At 48.5% G+C, this 12,838-nt stretch overlaps 1 pseudogene; it reads right to left on the reverse strand.

Annotated features, from left to right (window-relative positions):
* Positions 1-1,091: 1,091 nt before the first annotated feature.
* On the reverse strand, positions 1,092-2,533 carry LOC101047650 (cytosolic acyl coenzyme A thioester hydrolase pseudogene; annotated as a pseudogene).
* Positions 2,534-12,838: the final 10,305 nt, after the last annotated feature.

Genomic DNA, 12,838 nt, shown 5'->3' on the forward strand with positions numbered 1-12,838 from the left:
GTCAGTGTTTTGGATTTTAGCCATCTTGAGTGTATAGTGATATCTAATTGTTGTTTCAGTGTGCAAGTCCCTAGTGGCATATGACATTAGACATATTTTAATATGCTTATTTGCCATCTGTGTGTCTTCTTTATTTAGGTGCTTATTCAGAACTTTTAAAATTAGGTTTTAAGTCCTTTTTGTATTTTGGATGCAAGTCTTTTATCAGATATGTGTTTTGCAATGATTTTCTCCCAGTCTGTGACTTGTCCTTCATCATTCTCTTAACAGTGTCCTTCACAGAGCAGTAATTTTTAATTTTAATGAAGTACAACTTAGCAATTTTTTTATTTCATGAATCATGTTTTTTGTGTTATATCTAAAACATTGTCACCAAACCCAAGGTCACCTAGATTTTCTCCCATATTATCTTCTAAAAACTTTATGGTTTTGAATTTTACTTAGGTCTGTGATGCATTTTAAAGTAATTTTTGTGAAGCGTATAAGGTCTGTGCCTAGATTCACTGATTTCGCATTTGTGCCCAATTGCTCCAACACTATTTGTTGTAAAGACTTTTCTCCATTAAATTACCTTTGCTCCTTTGTCAAAGACTAATTGGCTGTATTTGTATTAGTCTATTTCTAGGCTCTCTATTCTATTCCATTGATTGATGTGCCTGTTCTTTTGCCAGTGCCATACAGTCTTGATTACTGTAGCTTTACAGTATCTTAAATTCAGGTAGGATCAGTCCTCTGACATTGTGCTATTTTAGTATTGTGTCGGATATTCTGGGTCTTTTGCCTTGCCATGTAAATTTTTAAATCAAGTTGTTGAAATCCACAGAATAACTTGTTGGGGTCTTTATTGAAATTGTGTTAGATTTATAGGTTAAGTTGGGAGGAACTAACATCTTAACAATATTGAGTCTTCTTATTGATGAACATGAAATATTTATCCATTTATTTACCAGAGTTTTCTTTCCTCAGAGTTTTGTAGTTTTCTTTGTACAGATCCTATATATATTTTGTTAGATTTATACCTAAGTCAGCCTGTCTTACTTCCCTCCCCTCCCTCCCTCTCCTCTTTCCTTAATTCCTTCTCTTTCTTTTTTTCTATCTTTCCTTCTTTCTGGTTCTAACATAAATGGCATTGTGTTTTTAATGTCAAATTCCAGTTGTTAATTGCTGGTATATAAAAAAACAATTGACTTTTTTTTTCCCCAACCAAGCAGCAGCTTTATTAGTGGCGCTGGGTTCTCCCCATACCTTACAGTGTGCTTGGAACCATTCCTGAGGGTTTCCATGGAATGCCTCCTAGCACTTGGGATAACACTGTAGCATCAACAGTGGGATGATATAAATAAAACTTTGGTGTGTAGGTTTGCAGGAGAGAGTACAGGTTAACACTGTGATACAAAAACTTCAGACAACACCAGCTCCCCATGTGAATTGGGTTTCTGGCCAAGGGGGTATCTTCTAAGTGACTGGACACTGGGCCTGTTGCCATGGCTACTCGGGGCCCCGGCAGCGGGAGGAGGGTGTCTAGGGCTGGGGCTCCGCGTGGCCCTGTCGCTTCGCCTTCATCTGCAGGTACCGCCCTTTGCCTTCCTCAAAGTGCTTCTTCTCATCCTCGGTCTCAGGCACAAGCTGGGGCACGGGCAGCGACCTGCCCTCCTGGCTCAGTGACACGTAGGTGAAGAAGGCACTGGCGGCCCAGTAGCGCTTCTGAGAGCTGTCTACAACAGGATCGGCGTCCACCAAGACCTCGATCTCCATGGACGTATTGCTCTTGAAGGTCATTCGTCCTGAGATGGTGATGACGAAGGCTTTTCTGATCTTGTCGTGACAATTAATGTTGTCCCCGGAAGCTGTGACAATATTGGTCTTGCAGTGGCGTGCAGCCACAATCCCGGCGACCTCGTCCATGAGCTTCATGGTCATGCCTCCATGCACAAAGCTGTGTAGGGTACAGTCTGAAGGCCCCACCAGGTGAATCAAGCTGGCCTGGCTGTAGCTGACAGTGTTCGGCTCGGAGTTGAGGACTGGCTGGATGATGTCCCAGTTCCTCCACTTGGTCTCCATGCGCTCCAAGGCTTCATATCACTTCCAGCCCTCCTCCTTCTGCTCCTGCCGGGAATACACAACAGGAGGCACCTCGAGGACCTTGTCCACATTCTTCAGCAACAGGGGCACATACGAGAGGGTGGACTTATTGGTCAGCTTTTTGGCACCTGTGAGGATATTTTCAGACAACACGTTGACCTGCACCTCCACCAAGTGCTTAGAGGTATAGGTGATCTCCACGCTGGCCTGGGCCACCTCCCCGATGCACATGGGTGAAAGGGAGTCAGTGTGCTCAACCCGAGCCAGCACGGCCACATAGCACTCCCCGTTCTGGCTGTTGCAATGCCGGGTGCTGATGATGGCACCCGCCTCCTTGATCATCTTCAGGATGGTCCTCCCCATGGACATTGCCAGCCACGTTGGCGTCATCTGGCCGCATGATCCAGCAGATCTGGATGGCAAGCTGCATCTGGACATCTGGGCCTAACATGCTGGTGGCTGCGGTGGCAGCGGCGGGTGGCTACGGGGGGGTGCAGGTGTCTGGCAGGCCCGGTGCTGAGCACTTGACTTTTACATATTAACCTTGTATGCTGCCCCTTGCACTTATGTATTAGTTCTGAGAGTTTTTTGTAGATTCTTTGAAATTTTCTACATAATCACATTATTCACAAACAAAACTATTTTCTTTTTTTCCATTCCGTATACCTTTTCTTTTCTTGTCCTATTGCATTAGCTACGTCTTTCAGGACAATGTTGAATAGGACTGGAGAAAGGCAACATTCTTGTCTTGTTTCCAATCTTAGGGAGAAAGCATTTAGTTTCTCGTCATTAAGTGTGATAGTACCAATTACTTTCTTACAATGTGGAAAGCAATAAAAACTAATTTAAAATATGTCTATATTTTCTAGATTTTGTGCCTTTCTTAAAAAGGCCTTCCCTACTCCAGGGTTATAGAAGTACATCCCTATATTTTCTTTCTTTTAATAATTGTATAAGTTTGCTTTTTCCCTATGCTTCTTTAATCCATCTGAATATTATTTTGTATGTGGTGTGAGGTAGGGATCTGTGGCAGATAGATACTATAAGATGGCTGGCTCAAAATTTCTATCAGTGTCCTTCTGATGTGTCTTCCTGTATTGCAAAGATTCCCCTCATGCCCTAGAATTCCAGATGTAATGAAGAGTCCCCTGGTTAGATGTCTTCAGGGTCCATCACAGCTCCAAGCCAATGATTGAGCATAGAGAGGAAACTAGGGCATAGCCAATTCTTCCCACCATGAGACTTCTTTATGGGCAACCTTTGTGGTAGCCAAGACTTTCCTCAGAGCTTCACCAGAGTCTGAGGCCTTTTCTGGCCATCCCTTCTTCCTTCTCTCTTTCCTTTCACAGGTGTCATAACTGTGTCACAGTCAGAAGACTTTCCCTGCTATTTCTGCTTCCTCTCCCTTTTACCTTACATGGACAGTATCACAACAGTTTAAGAGGGTAAGAGATGTACCAAAACATCTCTTACCCTCTTAAACTCCATCTTAATGTCTGCCTCCTGGGGACCTAAGCAGATACAACTGACATGAAGCTTCAAGTTATTTGGAGAAAAAGCTAGCACCACCTCCATTTTATTAGCACAGATCCTGGTAGAGGTGGTGTGGTCTCAGAACTGCATCCACGGCAAAAACTTCCTACTATCTGGCAGCCTCCAGACTGTAGCAGATATCATCTCCATCAGTGGCTCAGTTCTGCATTGTGACTTTGGAAATGTGTCTGGTAAGCTCAACTAAAGTCTTTTTCTTTAATGCCTCCTACAACCCTGACTGCTATATGTACCTTCCATAAATTCCTTTCTGATTAAAATATTTAGAATAAATTATCTTTGCAGGAAGCAAAGACATCACCAATATATTATCTAAGTTAATTTTTTCCCAGGGGGAAATCTGTTGTCCCCAAATCATTGCCCCCAAATCATTTTTGAATAGCCAGTCCTTTTGTACTGGTTTAAAAATGCCCCTTTAGCATACACTACATTTCCGTGGATCTGTTTCTTTACTGTCCCATTGATTGAATTACACCACCATCACTCTGCATTCATCACTTTATAGTAAATATTTGTATGTGAAAAGGCTGTGTCTTCCTCATTGTTCTTGCTGTGTCAAAATTTGTTTGACTATTCTTGTACATTTTTTCTTCTAAGATGACTTTTAGAATTAGCTTGTAAAGTTACATTTTTAGAACTCTTGTTAAGTTTTTATTGGGACTTTACTGAATTTATAGATTAATTTTGGGAAAATTTACGTTTTTACAATATTGGATCTTCACCAAGGTCCATTTGTATTGGGGGCTGACTAAATGGCTTAGGAATAGGCCTGAAGCTTGAAGGCACACAGACTGATTAGCAGACTGTTCCAATGCCATCAGATTATTGCCTCAGTACCCAATGCAGAAGTTGCAGAGAGAGCCTCCAGGATGTCCTAGGAGAGTCCAGAAAGTCTTCACAGGCATAAAGGCAGCATCTGAGCTGAGATGTGAAGGATGACTAAGATTTTTCTATCCCAGGAAGTGACAGCATGAGCCAAGGTACCCTGGCATGAGACCACCTGGAGTGTTTGGGAAATCACAGGTTGTTCTGGATCACTCAAGTGGGCAGTGACAAGGGGGTTGGGAGAGGTGGTACCAAAACAGTGACTGATTTGACCAGAGGGGTTATCATCTGACAGCCAACGTGTGTGCTAGGCATGATCCTAAGCATTAGTTTATTGAACACGTACAACATCCCAGTTACAGAGCTACTGTCATGATCTTCATGTTACCGTGAGACAATATAGTTAAAGAGAAGTCAGCTGGTCACAGTGGCTCATGCTTATAGTCCCAGCACTTTAGGAGGCCAAGGCAGGAGGATCACTTGAGCCCAGGTGCTTGAAACCAGCCTGGGGGAACATAATGAGACCCCTCTATAAAGAATTTTTTTAAATTAGCTGGGTGTGGTGGTACACATCTGTAGTCCCAGCTACTTGGGAAGCTGAGGTGGGAGGATCACTTGAGCCCAGGAGAGAGAGAGAGAGAGAGAGAGAGAGAGAGAAGTTAAGCGACCATCTGAAAGCCATGTGGCTAGAAAGTAACGGAAGTAAGACTGAAGCCCAGGGAGATGGTCCCCAGGGGCCATCCATCTTATCTCCACACTGTCTGAAGAGCCTCATAGGCTGAAGCACAGAGCCCCGGCCCATTAATCCCAGTGCTCTGTTGCCCACAGATGCACAAGGATGAGCCTGTAGAGTATGACTATACCTTACAAATAAGATTTGCTAAGCCAGGAAAGGAGAGACATGGCGGTTCCTCTTGCAAGAGGCTCATTTAAGCAGCAGCCTCAGGAGAGATGATGTCTGGGCAGACACATGATACCTGAAGCAAGGCAGCTACCAGAGAATAGAGAGGAAAGGCTGGAAAAGAGGCCATCAGGACTTGAACCTCAGACTCAGACTCCAAATCAAATCTGCTTTTCACACCACGCTGTCATCCAGTCATTCATTCAGCATTTACTAGGACCTTACTGGGTACCAGACTGGGTGCTGGCTTCCAGGATACATCCTGCTTCTGCCCTAAGGATGGGCCCAGAGCTTAAAAAGCTGACCAGTCAAGGCCGGGCACAGTGGCTTATGCCTGTAATCCCGACACTTTGGGAAGCCAAGGAGGGAGGATCACCAGGTCAAAAGATGGAGACCCTTCTGGCCGACATAGTGAAAACTTGTATCTACTAAAAAAAAAAAAAAAAAAAAAATGCCAAAAATTAGCTGGGCATGGTAGCGTGCACCTGTAGTCCCAGCTACTCGGGAGGCTGAGGCAGGAGAATTGCTTGAACCCAGGAGGCAGAGGTTGTGGTGAGCCAAGATCACGCCACTGCACTACAGCCTGGCAACAGAGCGAGACTTCATCTCAAAAAAAAAAAAAAAAAAAAAAAAAAAAAAGTGACTGCTCAGAGCTGTCCCAACCACACCACATAACAAGAAGGCCCAGGATGTGGCCGACTCCCCTGGCTTCCTACAACATCCCAGCACAGCCTTCCCTGCCCATGTGGGGCTCACACCCTCTGCCCTCTATAATAAGGAATGTCTCTCTCCCTTCTTCTCCCTCCCTTCTTCCCTTTCTCCCTCTCTCCCTCCCTCTCTTCCTTCCTTTTTTTTCATTCAACAAACATTCACAGACTGCTGGCCTTCTACCAGGCTCTAACTAGGTGCCAGAGAAGCAAAGATGCAAGATGAAGCCTTATCCCAAATGATGACAGAAAACATAAGAAATAGCCATCAGTAATCTGTCCAGGAACCATAGGGATGCAAAGGTCTCAAAGGGTACTGTGGGGGTTGGGAGGTGTCGGGGGAGCATTTCTTTGCCAAAGAATCAGCTTCAGCCTCACTGAGGAGGTGCGACAAAGCCTGGAATGTTCTGGAAACTGCAAACATGGGGTCAGGTTTTAAAGCCAAAGCTTTGGTCTGGAGATACACAGGCAGAGTTTGGCATCCTGGCTGTACCACGCACAACCTGTGTAGCCAAGGTGAGTTATTAAACTTCTTTGAAACGATTTCTTCATTTGTAAAGTCAGGATAATAATTCTTATTTCATAGGGTCATTGTGAGAATTAATTGAGAATATTTATCCCACAAAATATCTTTTGGACACCTACTGTATGCCAAACACAGCTCCAGCCTGGGGATGCATAGTTAAACAAAATAGATCAAGTCCCTACCCTCATGGGGCTCATATTCTAGTGGAGGGAGACAGACAGTGAATAAATGAAAGCATGACATCATGTCAAGTAGTGGTAATTGGCTACAAAACAGTAAAGCAGGTGTCTCAGGTTGGGCTCCCCGGGAGCAGTGCCTGAGATGAGGATTTGCTAAGAAAGTGCTCCCAGGGGCTGCTGGTAGGGGACGGGGGGTGGGGGTGCAGGGCAGGGGGAATGAGGAGGCCCTCAGGGATTCAGCCTCAAGTTGAGCCTCACAGAGGAGGCTTCAGCCTGATCTCGCAGGAATCACCGGCATGGTCCCAGCCCTCCACACCCCCACACCCTTAGTCACTGGTTAGAGGACGCCCAGGGATGTAAATTTCCAGGCTGTTCTGGTGCCTACAGGAAAAGCAGGCTCCAGTAGCCCAAGGATGGGTCTCTAGAGAAGATGAGAAGAGAAGAAGGAAGGAAGGAAGGGAAGGAGGGAGGGAAGGAGGGAGGGATGATGGGAAGGGAGGTGGGGAGACGAGCAAGGCCATGGAGATTCTGGAGCTGGATTCAGCCCTGGCCCATGAATCCCAGTGTTCTGCTGCCCACAGAGGCCCAAGGATGAGACTGTAGGAAGATCTGGCTCTTCAGGGTTTACTGGTCAACAAAATGTTAGTTAACTTACATTTACAAATGCTTTAGCATGCCCAAGACAGTTTCCTCTCTCCTCAGGGTGGACGAGTGGTGATTGCCCCAGTAGCCATCCTACCCCCTCCCACTGGGCAGCAGCCATGCCCTTCAGACAGGACAATCCCACCCCTGTACACGGGTCTAAAGGCAGTTTGGTCCAGTGAGAGAGATGCAGACGGGGAATCCAGAGATCTGGGATCCAAAGTCCAGCTTGGCCATAATTGGCTGAGTGATCTTGGGCTCGTCTGTTCCCCTCTCTGGGCAACAGTTTCCTTGTTGGTCACGTGACGGGCTTGTGTTACCGACAGGTGGTCTGTAACATTTCTTCTGGCACTGGGATCCTTTTATTTCTAAGACTGTGAATTGCCTAGCCTGTGAGAGGGCAGCTGAGGGTCGTGGACAGAGTCTAAGGTGAGGAGTAGGAAGATCCAGGTTCAGACCTGGGCCCCACTTTGCACCTCTGTGCCCCTCAGAGCTTCATCATCCTCATCTACAGGATAAAGAAAAGTCATTCTTGCCCAAATTACTTTCCTGAGTGAATAAAAGATGATAAAGCTGCAGAAAATGTAAAACGTTTACTCTTGCTAATTATTTGTGAGCATCTGCTCAATCTGGGCATTGTGGTGAGAAACTTACCTACTTTATCTAAGTTCATACTGAGACCTAGAGGTGAGAACTGTACCCAGGGTTGTTCAGGAAAATGCTTAGCAGCCAGCCCACTGGGGGAAAGGCCCTGATTTGTAGTGTTTGCCCATTTCTGTGGTGTCAATGCTTCCACTTTGACCCTTTCCAGCTGAGCAATCTCATGTACTGAACGCAGAGCTGGGGAGAAATGCATGTAGTTGGCTTTCCAGGGTGGAAACCAGCCAGCTCCACGGCATTACCGACCCTATCCACTTTATTTATAAGAAAGCAGATTCAGAAACATGTCCAGATTCACAGTCAATACTAGCAGAGTCAGGATTGAAACCCAAGCCTGACTGCCTAGAAGCTCAGTGGCCCCTGCTCTTCTCTCTGCTGAGGGTAACAGGGGCTGCACTCATGGAGAGAGGCTGAACTTTTAAATCAGAAGGTGCAGGTTTGAAGCCTGGCTCCCTTGCTTCCTGGCTGTGAGAGCCTTGAATGCACCACTTAGCCACTCCTAACCTAAGGCCTCAGTTTTCTCATCTGTTAAATGGGAGAGAGTGAGTGCCCAGCACACACGGTTTCTCTGTGACTCCAGTGAATATGGTCGTGCTTTGGGACAGAGAAGCTCATTTTGTAAGCAGCGGCACCTGGAGCCACAGTGGTGATGAGCTGCTTTCCTACTGCTTCCAGCAGGACTTGGGACCCCCAGCCCACTTCCCTGTGCCCGAGAATCTGTAGTCGAAGGCCAGTATAAGCATCTCGGGGCTTCTGCTTCAGTCCTACCATGGAGCTCCCCTCTCTCGGCTCCCAACCCCTAGCATGCCAGCACAAGTCCCTCTCTTCTGCCCCTCCCTGTGAGTTAAGCCCAGCAGAAACCAGAACCCTTCTCAGAGCTGCTGGAATCCTGTGCCCCATAAATCAGTATGCTGAGCTGAGAGACCAAAGGAACGCTCTGGAAAAGGAAGTCAATCACCTGATGATTGTTTTTAAATATCATCTCATGAACTCAGACCTACCCATGGGATCAAACTGCCTTCCACCACCGCCACCCCCAGTAAGGATATCTGGGGCTCAAACTTCCTTCTCTTGATGCTCAAGCAGCATGGGGTACAAAGGGCCCTGCAGCCAGGCTCAGGGCTTCTGGAAACCATGCCCTGCTTGGTGACATGGCCCAGAGGGAGCTCAGGTACCCTCTTGAAACCTGCACTCACCCAGCCTAGCTGACTGACAGAGACAGAAGTTCTTTGGGGAACTTGTGAAAGAGGGAGACATTGTGTTCTCTTTAGAAGCCAAGACTATCCCCAAATCACATGAGTTTACACACACACACACACACGTGTGCCATGTGCACACACTCACCTACATGTGCGCCCACTCCCATCTTATTCATCCTGGAGAACCCTGAGATTCTGGAGATGCAGAGATGCACACTATGATGTTGACTGTGGTCCTCAGAAGAGGCAAGAAAGAGATTTCGGGGTGACCCCAATCCCAGCAGAGCCCCTAGCGATGCAGAAGGGGAAGAGCATGGACTGGAAACTGCAAGAGAACAAGAAACAGAAGAAGGGATTCCTGAGTGGAAGAAGGATTCTGGAGCATCTCCGGAGGGGCAGCTTCCCTGCGGCTGGCTTCTGGGTAGAACATATACAGCAGGAGCTTTGCAAAGGGCAGGTTTAACCTGGAACAAAGAGGAACAGACCTAGGATCTGAGAAAGGGACCATTCGTTCTGAGCGATGAGGGGAACTCTGAGTAAGGACTGATCTGGCCTTAGATCGAAGGATGGAAGGAAGGGCAGGCTGTGGTGAGGCCTGAAACCCTCCAATGGGCTGGGACAAGCAACCAGCCAGAGTGGGTCTTGTGGGCCAGGGCTGCTCTTTGCCCTGGCTTGTGTGTGATGTCATCCAGAGCTTTCCTTTAAGTATATGCCTGGGGGGGTGGTCTGTACAGAGGTGGGCTGGGGATGTCAGGGGCAAGAGAAGGAGGGGCGGGGGCAGAGTTTAGAAGCTGGGGCGGCCCTGGGACGTTTGTCATGTACTCTTGGCATTAAGTGGGGTGATAACAGGCACTGAGAGCAGCTCTCGCTGTGGGAACCTAAGCTAACGGGTGTTTAGTGGGGTGGGGACAGGTAGTCTAGTAGGACAGGAAGCATTGACTAAGGGACCTCCCAGGTGGCATTGCCCTGGTGAGTTGACCATTATCCCAGATGGGGCCAATCAAACTCCAAAGAGAGGGGAACCTGCAGACCCTCCTTGCCAATGTACTCAACCCGTATGAGGGCTTGGAATGCCCATGCCCCACACCCTAGGCTGCCTTAGCCTGGCACAGGACAGCCCCATGACTGAAGCTGTGAGTGTGGGGTCTGTGCAAAGTCTTAGGGCCACTCCATATGGCCTTGGGGGGCCCAGTAACCTACCTAGACCACATCAGAACCTGCGGCCTTGTCCCTGGGTCATTTCTAGATTCAAGGACTTCCCCTTACAGTGTTGGACAAATCCTGTGCCCTGGGGCTCAGGGTTACTTTTTTTCTCCTCCCAGATTTATCACCCCCATCCCAGCGAACCTCAGTGTGTGCTGAGAACACTCTCAAAGGCATGGATCCCATAGGATCTGACAGCCAACGGGCCACCTTTCTCAGATACTGAGCTTAAGTCTCTGAGGGCAGCTTCTGAGAGTTGCCCCCTGGTTCTGCCCAGGAAAGGAGCTTTGGCCTCTCCAGAGGCAGATATGAGATCCCTTAGAGCAGGTGTCCCCAAACTACGGCCCGCGGGCCGCATGCGGCCCCCTGAGGCCATTTATCCGCCCCCCTCCACCGCACTTCAGGAAGGGACACCTCTTTCATTGGTGGTCAGTGAGAGGAGCACAGTATGTGGCGGCCCTCCAACGGTCTGAGGGACAGTGAACTGGCCCCCTGTGTAAAAAGTTTGGGGACGCCTGCCTTAGAGATTGTGGATCTGCACCAGCAGAAGGGTAGGGCTGGTAAAGACTCCGTAGATGTCCTTGTCCACCCCATGTGCTGCACAGATGAGGAGCCTGAGGCCCAAAGAAGGGACACGGTTGCTCCTAGGCCCCAGAGACGGCTTCAGGGCAGATCTGGGGCTGAACCTGGTGCTCCCACTGTCCATTTTTTCTTCTTTTCTTTTTCTTTTTTGTGACAGAGAGAGATTCTGTCTCCAGGCTGGAGTGCAGCGGCACTTTCTTGGCTCACTGCAACCTCCTCCTCCTGGGTTCAAGAGATTCTCCTGCCTCAGCCTCCTGAGTAGCTGGAACTACAGGCAGGCGCCACCACACCAGGCTAATTTTTGTATTTTTAGTAGAGATGGGGTTTCACCATGTTGGCCAGGATGATCTCGGTTCCTTGACCTCAGGTGATCCACTCGCCTCAGCCTCTCAAAGTGCTGGGATTACAGGCGTGAGCCACCGTGCCCCGCCCCCACTGCCCATTTTTTTTCTGTCAAAGTTCATGCTACTGTCCCAAGACCCTGCTCCAAAAACAGAGCTGCAGGAGCCTTCTGAGCCTAGGCGAGGACCTGGCCCACCCTACTGTCCCAGGATGAGCGTTGGTGAGGGCCAGGACGAACTCTGGCCGAGGCAGGAAAGCACTGTCTAAACAAGCTGTGGGGCCTGCGTGTCTGGCTGGCTGTCCCCCGGGCCAGGTGGACCTCTGACACACAGCAGGAATTTTCCACTGGCGCATCCTCTGGCTGGTTGGGATCCAACGCATTGTCGAGCCTTTTTGTTTCACTCCAGTTGTCTCCCCTGCCCCGTGAAGATGCAACCTGAGGGGCAGAGCATGAGGGCCGTGAGTCTTCAGAGAGGCTTCAGGGAGCCCCCCTTCTCTGACCCAGAAGCCACCAGTCAGTACCTAAAATACAGAATGAAGGAAAGAAAAAATCACTTTTAATAAATCTATATCGATGGTGAAATTAAAGTTCAGAGAGGTGACATGCCCAGGGTACATTAACACAGGCTTGTCTAAGCCTGGCCCAGCCTATTTCCCCTGTACCAGCTTCCCAAGGTTAAGAGCTAAGGTCACCAGAAGACACTGCAGGGGGGAGTTTCAAAGATGACCCTGCAGCCAGGTTCGGTGGCTCACACCTTTAATCCCAGCACGTTGGGAGGCTGAGGTGGGCAGATCACCTGAGGTCAGGAGTTTGAGACCAGCTTGGCCAACATGATGAAACCCTGTCTCTACTAAAAATACAAAAATTAGCCAGCTGTGGTGGCACATGCCTGTAGTCCCAGCTACTCAGGAGGCTGAGGCAGGGGAAATCCCTTGAACCCAAGAGGGAGAGGTTGCAGTGAGCTGAGATCACACCACTGTACTCCAGCCTGGGTGACAGAGTGAGACTCTGTCTCAAAAAAAAAAAAAAAAAAAAAAAAAAAATCTGCAAGAGGGAGCTAGGCCATCCGTGTGGGGACACTGCCAGTTCACAGAGGTCCCTGGATTGGACAGCTGAGTGTGCCAATGACACACATGTCCCCGTGCTGTGTCACTCCAGCCTGGCAGCAGCAACGCCAACAGCTCCTTCCCAAAGGCAAGGCCAGGAGGTCGGGGCCCACACTTTAGGAGCCTGTGACCCCCTCATCCTGCATCACAGTGGTAGGGCTGTTTCCTGGGTTGGGACCGACATACTCTACCCTGCATTCAGAGCATTCCTTGGGCAGCAATACGGGTCTTGACCTGGAACCTGTGGAGAGGACAGCCTGAGAGGCTGGGCCTGCATACGGAGACCACCTGGGCTGGAGCCTGAGTCTTGTGGGGCCTTTGTCAAGCCATGC

Source organism: Saimiri boliviensis, chromosome 1, assembly GCF_048565385.1.
Source record: "Saimiri boliviensis isolate mSaiBol1 chromosome 1, mSaiBol1.pri, whole genome shotgun sequence".
In the NCBI taxonomy this organism is placed as follows: domain Eukaryota; kingdom Metazoa; phylum Chordata; class Mammalia; order Primates; family Cebidae; genus Saimiri; species Saimiri boliviensis.